This window comes from Peromyscus leucopus, chromosome 10 (assembly GCF_004664715.2).
Source record: "Peromyscus leucopus breed LL Stock chromosome 10, UCI_PerLeu_2.1, whole genome shotgun sequence".
Taxonomy (NCBI): domain Eukaryota; kingdom Metazoa; phylum Chordata; class Mammalia; order Rodentia; family Cricetidae; genus Peromyscus; species Peromyscus leucopus.
This window is the reverse complement of record NC_051071.1, coordinates 10,347,061-10,365,368: the sequence shown is the minus strand read 5'-3', so window position 1 is coordinate 10,365,368 and position 18,308 is coordinate 10,347,061.

Here is an 18,308-nt window from a genome sequence, read left to right as displayed (position 1 = left end):
AATTCCTGAGAGGATTTTCACTGAAAGTCTCTATGGTAGAAGAGAGCTGCCTTTATTGAGTGGGAACTAAGAGATGGTCACATGTGTGGCTGATTTCAATTCTCAGACACATACAGTGAGCCCTGAATGTGGTTATTGGGTTCTCTAATCTAGAGTTGTAGATGCTTTAGGGACATTCAGGGAAGATGATGATGTTGAGGCACAGGCCTGAGACTTGAGCCAGCCAGGCTTGTACTTGAGCTCCCATTCTTTATTTCTGTAGCCCTGATAGAGGCACCTAACTCTCCACTGTCCTTTCTGTTCATCTGTAACCCGAGTTCAACAGGACTGAGATTCAGCTGTGAGATTCTCATGAAGTAACACGTGTAACCCAGGAGTGTCATGCCTGACACAGAAGGGGCGACTGATACATCATCTTGGTTATTTTTTTCAGATAACTCTTATAGGAACTTGATTTCCAGGAGGTTTGGGTGACATAGGGAATAATTAGTGCTTAGGCTCATACGTTTGCCCACACATATTCAGAATGTGCTTTCAAGTCAATTAAAAACAGAATGGTGCTTACAGAACAATTTGTGAACGCAGATTTCTAAATGTCTGTTTGAAGCTTGGACAACAGAAAGGACAATAGCATCTTTAGGAGACAAGTCTATTTACTGAACACCAATTGAATAAGCATTATATGCCAGACACTGGGCAATGGCTTGGGAGACAAAGATAAATAAAATATTGTTCTTGGCTCAAGATTTTATAGTCTGGTTACTCTATGGACATGTTAGCAGAAGATTATGAGTGTGTGTGAAAAGTGCCATAGTGGAGACTATGGGATTCAGATGGTAGCAGGAGGACAAGGAGGGACACATGGAAGGAAGAGTATTTGAGCTGAAATCAAAGAGCAAGCAGGTGGTTGGCAGGCAGGCAGGTGAAGGGAGGACCTGCCAAGCAATGGGAGCCATGCAGAAGGAGAAAGCATGGAAGACCATAGTGATTCAGTCCCCCTGGAACACAGAGCACATGGTGGAGATGGTGGGGGAGTGCAGCTGGATGGGCTGGCCAAGCCTGCACACCATACCACACATTCAATTGAACCTCACAGACGAGGAAGATGAAGAAAGACTCATGAATGATTCAGGGGATACAGGCTAGAGTGGGGTGCCGGCCACCCACACAACTGTTGGAAATACAATGCAAGAGCTTTTGTGATCTGCGGAGGCATACAGTCTGAGCATAAACTCCAGCTGGACTTACCTGCGAGCCCTTCCTTGGCCAGCTCTAACAAGCTTCTTGAAATTCTAAACAGACTATCGTCATGGTGTGCTCCAACCCTGGTGATTGGTGACGCCGCTTAGCCTAAAAGGTGAAGGAATGCCCACTATCCCAATATCCATGAAATTCAATTTGTTGTTGAAAGGATTTACAAAAATGAAAAACACACATTTCCTAAAAATTCTGGCTTCTTAAACACTTTAAATAAAAAACTGTGACCACTTAGATATCATATCTAAGCATCAGTTCTCACAACTATCTACCCATTTATCTATCCATCATCCATCTGTCAACCTGTCTATGATCACCTTTGGAGAACCACAAAAGCCACTGCTGAGCTTTAACAGATAATATGAATCGATTCACCAACCACTGGATTCTGAAAATAGCTGGGGGAATTTAGAATGCTAGTGTGGAACCATCTTTTGTTAAATCTAAACCCCACAAAAATCTGTTTACTTGTTCTCATTATGCAAATTTTGTGTTTGTTAATATCTAATATGCAATTTTATAAATGCAAATGTAAGTATTTTGCACACACATTTTCTCTGTGTGCGAATAGAATGTTTCAGAGAATTCCTTCCTAATAAAGTAATTACTGTGGACATAGACTTTTGATAGATGCATATGTATATAAATATGTGCATCTTTGTTTGTATATGTGTATATATACTTCCACCTTGATTCTTTACATATGCTAATATCCATAGAACAGATAATATTAAAAGAAAATTTGGTGGTCCTTTATGGCTCCATCTTTGTGAATTCATTTTATATTCATTGTAATAGCATTGATCAAAATGAATTCATTTGGTATTCATGTAGATGTCACATGTACTTCCATAGGTGTCTCCTTGTAAATTAGCATTTCTCAGAGGACACTTAAAATAAGTGTTACTGAAAGTCTTCATTACACATATTGCTGAGATTAGTACATTAAGGACCATGTACTTACATAATACTAATGCATTTCTGCCACTTAAAATACTACATTACCCATTTCTGATATCTAGCAAATATCTAAGGCAATTTTGAGAATTACTGACATCCCAAGGAAAGTAGTACTTTTATGATCAAGCCTGTATTTTGCTGATTTTTTAAAAGCTAAGGTATATTAGATACAAATAAAAAGAGAATTAGAATGAAATTTATGTGATGACCACAATGATATTTAAATGGCTTTACAAAGTCATGCACCAAAAAGAAAAAAAAAAAAAAAAACACAAAAAAACCACCAATTTTTTATTTTTGACACAAGATCACCCTTTTCTTTTTTAAAAATGTAAATGAAGTGACGAAGTTGTAGATGACATATTTGTCCAGAAAACACTGAATTCCTGATTGTACCCTTTTGGAGTTAGATTCATCTAAGAAACAAGAGCAAATAAACCACCATAAAAATAAACACAGGGCCATCCGTCTTGCCTATCCATGCCTTCCTTGCACCTTTCCCGATGCTATCCTGGGCAGAATTTTTGTTGAGATTATTATGAGTTTTGGCCGGGAATGGAAGCAGCTCCCAGGGCAATCCCATTGCTGGAGTGTTCCAGAGCGGGGCAGGAGCCTTGCTGATTCTCAGTTACTGCATGGGAATTTCACACCAAAAGATCTGGTGCAGAGCCATAGCCCAGCATGGCAACAGGCTTGCAGGTCCGTGAAGTGAAGATTTGGAGCACACAGGGTATTCCAAGTCCTGGTGGGAGTGTCTGCCTTATTCTTAGAATCACACTTTAAAGATGATAATGCTTTGAAGACTGGTGTTTCCTGCTATACTGTTGGTGGCAATGCAAAACAGTGCAGCCACAATGGAAAATAACATGGCAGCTTTTCAGAAAATTAAAACTGGAGCCACCATATGATCAGGAAATCCCACTTCTGGGTATTTATCCAAAAAAAGATAAAATCTGGATCTAGAAGGGTATTAGTACGCTCATGTTCATCGCAACACTTCCCACAACTATAAAGATGTGAAAACACCCAAAATGCCCATGGACAGATGAACTGATCAAATTATATCACACACACACAATGCAAAGTTCTTCAATTTTAACGAAGTCATTGCTATGTGCACTGATGTGGATGGACCTTGAAGGCATAAAGCTAAGTGGAAGAAGTCAGTCACTAAAAGATAAATATTACCTGAGAAGTCTAAAACAATCAAGCTCATGGAAAGAAAGAATGGAATTGTGGTTTGTAGAGCTGAGGGGAAACTAAACGGGCATCTCTGACCACAGGGCTGTACGTTTCAGCTCCCCAAAAGGAGCAAGTCCTGGACACCCATGGGCAGGCAGCATGGTGCCCATGCACAGCTCAGTATCATACCCTTAAAACATTTGAATAATCATGCTTCTGGGTTAAAAGGCTTGAATTTGGGGTCATGCCTGGGAAACCTGTAGTACTTCTATGATGCATGACTCATCAACTATAGAACCCCAGTTCTTCTGCTTTGTACAGATTTCAGTTGTTTTTAACCTTCCTCTGTGTGGATAGCCTGACTGCTGTCCACACCTGTTACCACATTCAAGGGCTGTCCCTCAGATGTGCTTTCTCCTTCCAGACACTGTCAGGACACATCACCTTATTTGGTGCTGACTCAGTGGGAGCCAAATTTCCAGCAGTCTACCAACTCACACCTGCAGAATTTGCCGGCACATCCGTTTTGCAAACACACAAAATGGGTAATTGGGCACACAAATGCCTATTTGCATTGCAATTTGGCATTTGTATACACAGTGATGGATTTTTTCATGTGCAAATGAGAGGGACACAAGAGCAGAATGGATGTCCTCAAATAAGAGGGGTGCCTTTAAAAACACATACATCTTCTCAGAGCCCCGCTGAAAATGTGAGGAATGCCAGGAAAACCGACAGGGAGTGGATATATCATCACCTGGCCTCTCAGGTACAGTCCCCAGTCCCGAAGGCCCCTGCCACTCCTGTCCCCTCCAAAAGAACAGCCAGCCAGAGTTTTTTCTTTTTTTCCCCATAACAAAGGACTCGGGGGAAGTATCACAAAATCAACTAACAAATATTAACACTACGGCTGTCATGAATGTAAGAGGTGTTTACATTGTTACAGTGTTTGGTATTTTGTGATGACGGCCCTATGATGCCACACAGTGCCATGCAGTTCTGCTACAATGGTTTTGAGCTGTGTCATTCTGTTGGGCAGTAAAATTATGCAGGAACGTTTGGAAGTGTGGGCTTTTGAAACTAGTTAGAAGGAGGCAGAAAAATGACGATGGACTTGGGTGAGGAATGGGTGTGGCTTTGAGGTGCCTCCCTAGTTCTAGCTCCTTCTCTGGTTGGTTTGTCTGTTCCATCGATCCTTGATGCTTTAAACCTCAGTTCTGCTCATGCAAGCCTCACCATGTCCTGTGGGGCCCAGGAAGGGAAGTCAGGCTCACTAAATGTGTCCGAGGCATGTAGAGTGCCCTCCTTTGCCAACCCCACACCCATGTCTGTCCCAGCTTGAGGCCTTGGTCCCCTGCCTTAGAACTGTGGTCCGCTCCTCCTTTATGCTCCTGGAAGCTCCCAAGGCCTCCTATGCTCTTTTAGATTGGAATTTCCTGTTTGACCTTGGCTTTTCTTTCTTCCTTTGTTCAGGAAGTTCCTGGGACGCTCCAAGGCACCCGCTCCTGGACTGGTCTGCTTCTGGCTTCGTTTGGGCGTTCCCAAGGCTCACTCCCATGAGTAGTCTCACCCTGAGCCCTCTAGGAATGCCCAGTGCTGCCTGTGCCCTGACCGATGGACCAGCTGTTTGTGTGGCATCTCGGTGCAGTCCCCATGCATGTCTGATGTAACATGTACCCCACCCCACACCCTCCAGACCCTTGCTGTTTTCAGTGTCTTCCTCCTGGTATCTGACTTGCTGGCTCGGCCTCTCCATCTCCTGTCCTTCCGTTCTCATGCCAAGGGCCGGCCAGCAAGCCTTGCTTGTAAGGTCTCAGGATCCCAAACTCGCTTTTCCCTTCAGCCGGCACCCTTCCCCTCTGACTCACTGGGACAGTTCTTCCACTGAAAGCCTCTCCACACAGCACTCATCTGATTCTGAGCGTGTCACATCACCAGTCCTCGCTTTCTGAACCGTTTCCGTTCTACATAGACTTTACTCTTCCTCAGCTCCCGTGCACCTCTTTCCTGTGTGTTCCTGGACTCTTCTGTATGTGTACACTAATGTAGCATTCCCCTCCTCCTCGTATTTCTCTAAACCCAAGTGCTCATGGCCAACAGTCTAGAACGTCAAAGAAACTAAGTCTTTCTCAGCCCAACACAGTATTGCTGACTTACTCCTACAACTTGAGGAGGATCACATCAGCAGTTTAATACAGCCTGTGATGGAAATTAAAGAAAAATGTGTATACATATATTATACATAATTATTATTTATACATATAAATATGTATATAATATACAGTGTATATACTTATATATACACGTATCATTTGTATACTTAGTCAGTCATACAGTAATACAGAAAATTCCAGCGGAATGCTTGTTGACTTCCCTTACCTCTCCATCATAGAGAAGGTCAGCAGAAGAGGCTGCAGTTAGTGACCGGGTAGAGCCACGAGGCTCCTCTGGTGTCCTGCCTGCCTGCACAGTGAGGCAGCACATCAGGTTATTATTATTGCTTTATATTTAAACTCTGGTTCCTCCCCTTTCCGCCTCCTCCAGAGTAACAAGGGCCTAATAGGCTTCATGTACAACTGCCTATTTTTATTAAAGACAAGTGTAATCTTTTGTAGACCAAATGTCCCTATCATAAATGCTAACGGAGAAAAATATTAGGACTCATTTATTTATGAACCTGTTAATAATGAGGCGCAGTTATGAAGAAAGGCTCTCTCAGCAAAAGCTCCTGAACAAACAATGCACGGTGGGGAAAGGAGCTAGTTAGCCTTCTTGACTTAGATAAAGCTATGGAGAAATGACAAGTGCCAGTAATTAGCACAGCCTCTTCAACAAGATAACCCTATAAATCTTTGTCTATTTCAATCACCAAAGACTCCGATCCAGTGTAAAATTAAACCTGGGATGCCATCAATTTCTGTTAACCTCTCTATATTGTTCTGTGTTCGTGCCTATGTGATAGATAGATTTTGTCATGTCATTTTAAATGGTGACATCTCCACACACGTGACCTAAAAATCTGTTTGCTCCTTTGCAAAGTGTTCTTAATCATCTCCCTTGTGCGTTACAACAGGACAGCTCTGGGTATTCCCACACGCTGCACAGAAAGTCCTGTGTTAAGAACTCAGGATCTATGTTTGTTGAGCAACTGAGACCTAGATGGAACACTAGTCAAGGTCTAGGTTATAGACCAAACTGTTTATAATATTCACATAGCATTGAGAAAGCCATGATTGGCAGTGTCTTGGCCCTGTGTGTTTCTTCCCTCTCACCTGGCCCAGCCCTCTAGCCTGTTTTAAAGGCTCCCAATTATCCACATCTTAGTAGTACTTTTAATCTAGGTTCTTGAAAGTTTTTTTTTATTGAATGTCACTGCCAGCAGGTTTTCATTAGTTTATTCATTTGTTATTACCAGAAATAAGAGCAAAAGCTATCATGCAAATTGGGGTGTGGTTGGAAATGATAAGAAATCCTTTGACCTAAGGTAAGTTCAGCTTCATATGTGGGGAATCTGGTGCAGGCTCAAGAAGAAGCTAGCAGAACCTCCAGGTGCTCTCCAGGTACTTGGCCAGGTGGTTCTGTTGCTCATGTGTGAAGGAAACATCACTCAGCTGAGAAGGCAAGAGCTGTGTGTCGCCTAACGTGCTCTGTGCCTCAGTTCCCCTTCACTAATTAGCGTTAAATCAGGTGTTTCCTACCAGGTCTGGGTTCCCTCCTGCCCTCTTCCTGGGAACATTTGCTCTGGGCTGAGCCATGTTTTGTTTGAAGGTGAAGGTGCCTCTCCCTGCTTTGCTTAACTCTGTGCGCTCTCTCTCCCTTCTTTTCAACGAACAGGCCAACATCCTGGGCCCTCGTGATGAGAAAGGTGCCAAAATTCAGCTTTCGTATACTTCTTACTCTGGGAGCTGATTGGCATAGGCCCCTGGAAACATTAAATATTATTATTTAAATTTGTATTTGCACAACATTTTAAAGTGCTTCTTCTCTATCTGGTCATGCATAACAGCCCACAACAGCTAACTGCAGTAGGACTCATTTAGATGCTGTTTAGAAGTACAAGTTTGCCGCGTGCTAAGTGGAGAGGGGTGTTTACCACAGGGACGCTTCAGGGTCTATCTGCCTTGTGAGAGGTCCCCTGTGTGCTACATAGAAAAGACCAGTAAGAGTCACTCTGATCTTTAAACCTGGAAAACTTCAGTAGTTAAGAAAGGTAGTAGACAGAAGGAAAGCCAAGCGCGCGCGTGCGCACGTGCGCGCGCGCACACGCAGGTGCATGCACACACACCATACATTCACATGGCTTATAATATCTGTGCACCTTGCTGGTAAGTGCTTATGACTGGGGCTGCTAGAATCACAGGGCAGCTCTCTGAAAGGCTGGCTAATCACAGAAACCCCCGAAGCAGTGGAGGGAGGAATTTTATTCAAAAGTTCCATCAAACAAACATCTCTGACAAACGGAAGAGTCTGCCTTTTAGAGAAAGTTGTGCCTGCGTTGCACCCCAGGTACTGAAAACTTAACAGGATCCAGTGCTCCCACTCACAGGCAAGAGTCTCTGCATAGCTCCATCCCTTCCTGCTGCTTGCCTGGCTCTCCAGCTGAGGCTCCAGCACCAGGGAGGCCGCTGGGATGAGGCTGCCATTTTTGCTCAGTTCTTCCTGCTAGCTTTCCTCTCCCGTGGCTTAGGCTTTTATATAAAAAGTGTGGGTGCATTCTGAGTTCCCCTCTTCTAAAAAAGAAGGAAGAATGAAAGAATAAGAGGGGGAGGAGGGAAGGAAAGAGAAAAAGAAGGATAGAATCGCAAGTGGTTTAATTTTCATTATTTTTAGGTGTTAAGTTTTTGATTAGCATACTATGTCTTAAACTACTGTATTAGAATGCTGCTTGACTCACTTCCAAATTGAAGACCTTTTAAAAAAAATTGAAGCAGTCCAATAATTTTAAATCACTCTACACTGTGCATTGCAATTTAAAATTATTGGAGTGCTTCAAATTTTTATAAGCCCTTGAATTTGGAAGTGATCAAGGTTCTAGGCATACTCAGTGTAGAGCAATTTAAAATTATAAGAGCTGTCAAATTTTTATATAAGCACTTCAGTTAGAAAAGGGATTTGGGTTCTGGGCATGTGCAGAGAAGAGCCATTTAAATTATTAAAAGTACTTCCAATTTTTTTCCCCCAAGCACCTGATTTGGGAAGTTTTGGTTTGTGTAGCTGAAAGTGACAGCTTCCTTTGAGAGAGCAAGTGGAAAAGACTCGGGGCCTTTCCAAGAGGCCTGCACTGTGGGGAGCGCAGATCTGGAGTCTCCCCAACAGCTTCCTCAGTGGCTTGGCATCACGTCACTGCTGTCCTTCTTTTGTTCTGGAAGACCCCTGTTAAAATGTCATTCTTGCCAGGTGTAGGGTTGCATGCCTTTAATCCCAGCACTCAGGAGGCAGAGGTAGGTGGATCTCTGTGAGTTCTAGGCCAGCCAGCCAGGGCTATTTGGTGAGACTCTGTCTCAAAAACGAAGTAAAATAGAATAGAATGTCAGTAACTTGAGATAAAGCACAGATGCACGTGAGCTTCTTCCAGTTTGGATCTGAAGTGTCCCCTGCTTCTTTGGGAACTTAGGTCCCAGATGTTGGCATTGTTTTGAGAGGTTGTGGAGCTGTTGGGACACAGCCTAGCTGCAGGACATTGGCCACTAAGGTTGGACCTTGAGAATTCTATCTGACACCGCCTCCATGCTGAACTCTATTTCCCAAGTCAGCAAGATCTGAAGGAGCCACACCTCAAGCTGATGTCGCTGTGCACTGAACGGCTCCAACCTTCGCGCCGCTCATGCCTTCTCCACCAGGATAGACTTAGCAAGTCTTTTTTCCCCTAAGTCACATCTGTCTGCTGCTTTGATACAACCATGAGAAAAGTGATGAACACAATTGTCCTATGGAATTGGCATGTGCCTGAAGAGCATGAGCTATGTTTCTCTTCACCAGGGAATGGGGAGGGGGGTCAGAACATTTTGGTAGTAAAGAGGAGAGAGATGGCTGTCTCGTGTACATCTTGAAAAGGCAGCACAGGCTATATTGGTTTCTAAGGGTGTGGCTGAGAATATTCCAGATGGTACCATAAGAGGAAATGGTCAAAAATCACAAAGCTTACTTTAGCTGTGTCCAGATTAACTGAGTACAGAGCCCTCCCCAATAAAAACCAATCGTTAAGAAGGGTAGATTCTCTGATACTTTTAATGTTCATTTACATTATGGCTTGTATGGGATGTCAATATTCTCTTTTCTGAGAAGGGAAACATTATTCATCTGAAACATTTTAAGGGAAAAATTGAAAGGCAAGTGGAATCGATAGGTTCAGCTAGAAGGTTGATTTTCTTCATCATTTCATCATTGCTGTGAAAGGAAAAAAGGGGGGACACATAACGAAATGAAGATCATGTTTCTCTTATAAAATTTTATTTACGACAAAGGGAAAGAAAGACAAATGGTGTAGGAAGTAGATTCTTTGCAACTGTGATGTGGACTAATTGCTCTCTTGGATGGGGCCTGGGACTCCCCTACAAATTTTACTTTATCAGAAATCACAATGTTACATGTGACTTACTATTTGGAAAATAGCTTGGGAAGGTTTGGCCTTCACCAGGGGTCTTTAACAGCAGCGATGATTCGTTCATTTGCTTTCCTTCAGTGAAACCCTGCAGATTTTCATCCATTGTGTTCCCAGCACCCCACATGTCTGTTATGTTCTTGCTCAGGAACCCACAGTGAAGGCAACAGCCTGGAGAGGCCCTGACCTCCCACAGGCCCCTTCTCCAGGCTTCAGAAAAAGGAACCACTACCCTGGCCTTAATGCTGATTGGAGCTGGGCCCTGACAGTGTTTAGAAGGTAGGAACCATTAATTTTAGTAAACAGTTTGCACTTCCCTAAGTAGTGAGATTGGCACCTATCTCCACCTGTTCAAAAATTAAGTGAATGAGTCAGAGTCTTGCTGGGAGCATGGTCAGAAGCCAGCAAGCTCTCTTCTGTCCTCACGGGTGGTGTCTGTGGGGCACAGATCTTCCTGCCTATCATAAAAGCAAGAGGCTAACTTGTTTCTCTCTTTCTTTCTTTCTTTCTTTCTTTCTTTCTTTCTTTCTTTCTTTCTTTCTTTCTTTCTTTCTTTCTTTCTCTCTCTCTCTCTCTCTCTCTCTCTCTCTCTCTCTCTCTCTCTCTCTCTCTCTCTCCTTTCTCTCCACTCTCCCACATAGCTGGGACTATAGGCCTGTAATATTGGACCCAGTGGGAGGTGCTATTTCAGACTTAGTGATACAGGGACAGCTTTCTGTTTCTTTCAGCTGGATGAATTTAAAGCTAAACTGTCACTCCGTCGCATTAATCCACAATTAAGAAATTAATAAGTATATTAATTAATGAGCTACCATCTGTTTATTGAATACAAGTCATTGTGTTAGGTGCTAAGAGATACTGAGATAAATGAGAGACAGTTATTTTCAAGAAATAGCAGTAGAAGGATGGGCACAAATGGTTAGATTCATAAGATAGATTTTATTATAATCCAAGTTTATAATCCAGTATAAAACATGATAAAATACAACATATTCTATAGTGCTGTTACTTTTTATAGTGGGCCTGATTCACTGTAGTATCTGCACACACAGCCCAATTATTTTACACAGGTTATTTGTTCAATAAATACATGTTAATTAAATGGAGGAAGTAACACCAACCAGTTCTCGAACAGAGCTTCTTAAACTTGAGCCAAGTGAAAATAACTTGGGACTTCTCAAGGAATGCTGGCTTCCCAAGGCTTCCTCCCCAGATCCGGATGTAGTTAGAACAGAAATGGTTGTTTCACAAAGCTTCCTATCCTAGGCTGAGAATGTTGCTTAGTTGGTAGGATGCTTGCTTAGAATGCAGGCCCTGAGTTTGGTTCCCAGCAACATATACACTGAAGAGGTGGTTCATGCCTGTGGTCCCAGCACTTGGAGATAGAGGAAAAGAAGAATTCAAAATAATCCTTGACTACACAGCAAAGTCAGACTGGATACACGAGACCCCGTCTCAGAACAAACAACTAAAAAGCCTCCTTGTAAGAATTACTGTACCAGGGACCTCAGTGGAGGAAGAGATGAATTGCACCTGATTGGAGGGAAGGGCAGGAAATAAAGCTACTTTTTATAGGTAGTAGGGTCTGAGCCAGAAAGGGAACTATCACATGTGCAGGGTTTGCTGCTCACTGAGGTAGAAAACATGGCAGCCTTAGTGGTTAGAATAACATGGGCAAAGGCAAAAGCAGACAGGGTATAGTATGTCCTGTAAGAATCCAGCCTAGGTTGGTACCACAACGTAGTGTGTGACAAGGAGCGGTAGGGACAAAGAAGAGGCTGGAGCAGTTGAGTTAGCTTGCCGAGTAGCTACTGCGTCTCCTCAAAGCGTCCGGATTGCTTCTACATCTTCTGTTGGGAACTATTGGAGTTTGGAAGCTGAAAACGGTGCACTTACCCCCGTGTCTCAGGAAGACACTGGAGCGCCACGGAACATGAGTGGGGTGTGTGGTACATTGGAAGAAGGACAAGAGTTTGGACGCTCTGACTTAGGGGCTGCCAATCTGAGACCTGGTAGGATGGGACTGGGGTTTGGGGTTCGGGAGACAGGCATGAAAGAGCCTTGAATCGATTTGCTGGGCAATTACAAAGTGAGGATGAAGACCAGGCTTCAGGCAATGAATGCTCAGAGGGATCCGACAGGGGACTAGGTCCTAAAGGAGGGAAGGTATAGGTAAAATGCTAGCTGGAACCTACTTAGAAGTCCAAGGGCAAGAGTCAGTGGGCTCACAGAAGGCATGACCTGGAAGCTATTCCTCTCTTTGCTTAGGCCTTTGTCCCTGGTTTTATTTTGATTTTCAGCCCAGGAAGCAAGAAGGTATTTTGTTTATCAACCTCCATCAAGTGTCCATTCTCAGGTCTAGATTCACCAGAGCTTTTGTCTTAAGACTTCTGGAAGGTGGCCGTTCGCAATGCGTGTGCCTTGCTCTGAAAATGAAAGTTTTGAATAAAAGCCAGTCTTAGAATTAAGTCAGGGCAGAGTGGTGTCAGGGGTGAAATTCAAAAGACAATACGTAATAATTGGTTTTAAAACAGGTGCCAGATGAATCACAAGGTCAGACATATGAAAAGAAAAAGCTTTCTTGAGAAGACTTGGGGCTGCGGCTTCGGGAGCTGTCAGGAAGCCAGTGACGTGGCTTCCTTCCGGGAGGCCGCTTGCCATCTGCAATGGTCTGAGCGCACCACGGAAGGCGGTCAGTTCCACCTCTCCTGGCTGCGCATTGTTTCCCCTGCATGCACTGTCATCGATGGATTTTCCTCTAGAGACCCCAGTGGTCAGGGGGAAGGAAAGAAAGGTCAGAAGGTCAGTGTCTTTGCTGGAAGCCACTGGTCACTGACGGGAGTAGTTGCTGAATCGAGCGTGACATCCTAGGGAGAAACATCCATATTTGGGCCAGAAAAGAAGATGAGATGTTGCCTGACAAGTTCACACTGTAAGGGAATGAAGAGGGGCATGCTCGGTCAGTCAGGTGCTTTAGTAGCAGCATTGTCGGGGACGAGTTGTGGACTTCTGATCCAGGGCTGGCCTTCCTACCTCTTCCCAAGACTCGTCACTTCCGTTTGCACATCTGTGAGGTCCTAGACCACAAGCTAAAGTGTGAATGCAGGCTGGGATTCGGAGCCTTTTTGATCTCTTGATCTTATTCTTTGCCCCACTCACTACTAGCTTTGACTCTTGTTTGCTTTCCTGAAGTACAAATTTCAGATGGGCTTTGGGAGTTGGTATGCGTAAGGCTGAGACCCAATTTTCCCATTGGAAGCATGCAAACAGCATGTCCAACTGTGTATTCCCTCCACTGTCATGGTTACCTTTCTGCCCAAGACCTTTTTCTTATGTTGCTAGTGTTGAATACTAAAAGATATTCATTTATAGATTTATTTTATTTGGTGTATCTGAATGTTTTATCTACATAGATGTATGGGTTCTGAAAAGGATATCAAATCTTTTGAAACTGGAGTTATGAATGGTTGTGGGCTACCATGTAGGTGCTGAAAATCATGGCCGGGTTCTCTGAAAATATGACAAGGCTTCTTAACTATGGAACCATCTCTCCAGCTCCTAAAATAGATTTATGTTTTAACTCCATGCACTGGTATTAACAGTTTAAACCTACTAGGATCCTCTGGATCAGGGCCATCCTGAACATCGTCCCTGAAGCATCATGAACTCTGTCATGCCACTCTGACCATGGCCAGCACAGAGTCAGGTGGTACCCTCATCTCACACTGCCCACTTTGTACTTCTCTGAGAGTGGGAAGTGAGACAGTGTTTTCCTTTCCCAGATTCACATCCTGGTCATTTCAAATGTAGCTGCTGATCACAGAGCACCTGGGACTATTTGCCAAGACTCAAGGCTCTACTATGCCCTAACGGTTCAACTTTAGTGTATTAGTTACTTTTCTATTGCTGTGATTAAACACAATGGCCCTGTGAGTTTGAGGCCACCCTGGTCTACAAAGTGAGTTCCAGGACAGCCAGGGCTATTACACAGAAACCCTGTCTCAAAAAATCAAAAACAATACAAAACAACAAACCAAACCATAATGACCAAGGAGACCTATCAAATAAGAGTTTAACTGAGCTTATGGTCTCACAGGGTTCGAGTCTGTAATGGCAAGGGAAGGGCATGGCTGCAGGAACTGCTAAGAACATATATCTCCAACCTCAAGCATGAGGCAGAGAAAGCACTGGTAATGGAGGGAGTCTTTGAAGCCTTAAAGCCTGCACTCAGTGACACCTCCTCCAACAAGTCCATCCCCCTAATTCTTCCCTAACAGTTCCACCAACTAGGGACCAGGTATTCAAAGATAGGAACCAACCAGGGGTGAGGGGAACCACCACACTTGGTCACTTCTTTCCACTTCAATTTACATAGTTGTAAAAATGTAAATAATTATGATTATAAAAACAAATAGTAAGACTAAGGGAGTTTCTGTATTAGATGAGCTCACACATTTTGTGTTCAGGATGGAGGCAGTATCTCCTCAAGTGCTAAGTTCTCACTGTTGTTGCAATCCTGCATTATGATGCAGTTGGAGTTGGGTCTGGAGTGTCCTCTGATGGCGTACATGTTATCATTTTGCTCCTATGGAGAGATCATAGAAACTCTAAGAGGCTAAACCTTACTGAACAGAAGTGTTTCCCAATGTGTTGTCTTCTTAAAAGCTTTAGTGGCCCTTTGTGGAGCCTTGGCCATGCCTGGCTTTAGCCAATTCAGTCTCCCTTAGCAAGGGTTGATCTCAGAGTGGTCATTACCCTAATCCTATCGGTGAACTCTGTAAGAGTAACACACAACCATTGGAACCACCTCCAAAGCAAGTGTCTCTACCAAGCACAGCCTTTTCCATTCCATCTGTCTCCATCACCTACCAGAGTGCCTGGCACATGGTGGAGCTCAATTATGTGTGGAACACGTAAACGAGGCAGTGTGTGGTGGGCTAAATGGCCAGGCAGGGCGAGTTTATAAAGTGAGAGAGAGGGAATGGGCCCTTGGGGAAAGGATGACATTTCCAGTCTTTGGTGTCCCTGGTGGAAGTGTCTTGTGGGACACCTTTTCAGCTATAAATGTGTCCTTTTTTATCTACAGTCATAGACCTTCTTCACTTCTAATTATTTAATTTAAAAATTTCTAAAATAGCGGGCACAGGACACTCAAGACCTGCACTTATGTAGATTTATTATAGATTTTATTTTCCGTTAATTTAAAATTAATTAATTCATTGCATTTTTAATTTCATGGTTGCTCAGGGTTTGCCTGCAATCTCTATAATATGTGGGAGCCCTCCAAACTTGGTAATCTGGTGAAAACTCCCTGTATTTTCTTTCCATTCCCACTAGGTTGAAGGGGGAACACAAACATGGTGAAAATCTCCACCTGCACGTTAACCTCTACCTCTCCGGGTTCTAGTGCTTCATGGGACTTGAGAGATAGACAGGCTAGCTTCTGTCAGAGAGGGTTAGCTGTAAAAAAGCCTTCTGGGTTAGAACCTGACCATCTCCAGGTCGGGCTTCTGTGGCTTTGGAGGGGGTTATTTTCTTTCAGGATCTGCAGAAATCTCTGAATTGTAGGCAAGAGGTATTTGTATGTCCACCCAGCCCGAAGGCAGCGCAGCCTGCCTCAAGGTCAGCACAGCACAACCCATTCCCATAATCGAATCTAAGCCTACTGTCACTTCGTGACTCTTCCAGTCAGGGAAATGGAGGCAATTTTCAACACTTGCTTCATTACTTAGAAAGAAAATGCAGCCAAAGCGGGGGAATGAAGAGATTTTTGTTGCAGGAGCCTGGCTCCGGCCTTTGCATCACTGTTCACCCACCTTTGTTTAGTAGCCGTCCATGTGCCCAATACAGATGCCTAGATGCACCGAGACATGGGGGAAGGACACGGGATTTTTGGAGCCAATTTGTACCGTGAAGAATGAGAACAGCCGATGCTTGTCTCGTGACACACTCCACAGAGAGACACTCGCAGTCGCCAGCCAGCTTTTCCCCTTGAACAGAAACTTCCCTCCTTGCCTCTCACTTCACACGCGCTTTCCCTAAACCTTTCCGGCTGGAATCATGCTAATGTTGACAGCTCTCCCCGCCCCCATCCCCTTTGTTACTGCGCGCAGCCCGGGGAGAATGGGAGGTGAGCTTGTCGGAGGAGATGAAAGATGGCAAGAAATGGGTGTTTGGGGACCAGTTCTTTGGTGACATGGCTCTGCTATCCTTTTTTCACTCCGGCGCCTCACTCCTCTCTCGCCTTCTCCCTCTCCCTCGCTCCCCCTTCAGCTCCCTCTCATTCTTTCTGAAATGGTGTGTGCCTCCAGTAATTTACATAATACTCTTCTGACACCTTTACTTTAGTCATCAATCACGGTCCCTTCTCTCAGTCTATCTTTTGTCTGAGCATGTCTCTTCTTTATCAGGCCATGCACAAAAGATTAATTTCACAGTTTTTCTCCCTTCTTTCTTTCCTTGCAAGATACAAAGCTCATGAAATGACAGAAGCAAGATAATGAAACAACAATGCAAGCAATTTTTTTTTGTTCTTGCAGGTTGGATCTCAAGATACTTTTTCTAACCTCATTGTGTGCCATCTGTCTTAGAAAAGGTCTGCTCTGTATTTTTTTAAATACCTTTCTGATTCTGCTCAGTACCTGGAGAGGGGGGCAGATTCCATATTTAAATCAGGTCAGAGGCTTTGGTTTTCCTAATCTCAGGGACAGTTAAAGCAAGGGGCCCACCTCTAATGGCAGCATGGACTGCTGCACAATACCCACACCCCAATTAATATTAATGAGGTCTTATGCATAGCCAATTTATGACATTTGATTGACTCACCCAACTACCCTTCAACCTGTCTTATAAAGTGAAATATATGGTGAAGAGTGTCTTGTTTGCATATGCATATGTTCTTAATATTAATTAGGCTAATGGGTCTAAGGACTTGGAGATAATATGGGCAAAGAAGAAAGAAATTTACCACCCACAAGACAGTAAATTGTTCCACATCCTGTCCCTGCGTCTGAACAAAAGAGGTTGAACTAGAAGCTCAGCACAACTTGAGGCAGTCTCTCCTGCTTTCTTTCCTGGATTCTCCAGGACTGCTAATCTTGAAAATGGAGCATGCCTGCCACAGGCATTAACATGATTTACCGTCTTCTCACTTAAACTTGGAACAACTTCTAAACATAAAAGCCTAGTTCCACAGTAGCCATAGGTCAGCTCTGGCAGCGAGGGTGATGATGCTGTGACTTCCAGCAGATTCAGGAATATATACTGAACACAGGACAAAGTTGTGTCAAGAGGAAGTGTGTCTAAGAACACCTGCTTTAGCACATCACAAGTGGCATTTAGCCCCTCAGAGCAGCTGGTAGAAACCTTTTGGTACAGCCTAATTAAGCCTAGGGCAAACAAGTGTGGAATCCTCATGGGTCTTGTTGTTGGGTGTGGGAAGAACATGCTGAAGCTCTTTTGGCTCCAACGGCACTACAAACAGTTTCTGATTGGACACATCTCAGCACTTAGAGGTTAAGGATTTCACAAATTTGAGGCTAGCCTGCTCTATGTAGTCCGTAGTAAGCCAACTTGGGCTGCAGAGTGACATCCTGTCTCAAACATCTTCTTTTCTTTACTAGCTCACTCTCTGTATATTAAATAAAAGGACATTCACATAGGCACGTCTTAGTTCGAGGATCTGACTTCCTTTATTCAAATACCATGGAAAGCAGATTCCACATTCTATCTTTGCCAGCTCTGTGAAGGATGACATTAGAACCCTGCTTGAGAAATCACTGCTACTGCGACTTGAATCCAAGTAGTCTCATGGAGTATGTCAAGGTGATACATCTTACACAAAGGACTGGGATTTCAAAGTCTTTACCCTGGTTGTCCATGGTGAAGGCAGCTCAAGGTGGTTGTGAACTACAAGCAGGTGAGTCCAAAGTCAATAAAAACAGCAAAGGACACATCTGAACAGAGGGCTTCATGCTTCCTGTGAAGGCAGCTGATGACCCCGCTGCCACCATGGTGCCCACGTGAATAGTTACAATCAGAAAAAGAATGTAAGGTAAGAAAAAAAAAAAAACCCTTCAATTTATTGATAGGTCCTTGGGTGTTTTAGAACAATGTGTGTTTATTTACAGGTAACACTTTAGAGTGAAAACTTGGGAATAAAGTCTCACTGGCAAACATCTTCTAGAGCTTGCTAAGGCTGCTCACACATGGAGAATGGAGAGGGGTTAGGGAAGAAGGGATTTGCTACAGCCACTGTGGGAAAAAATCCAGGAGGGAGCATCAGACACAGGGAGGGAAAGGAGGCCCG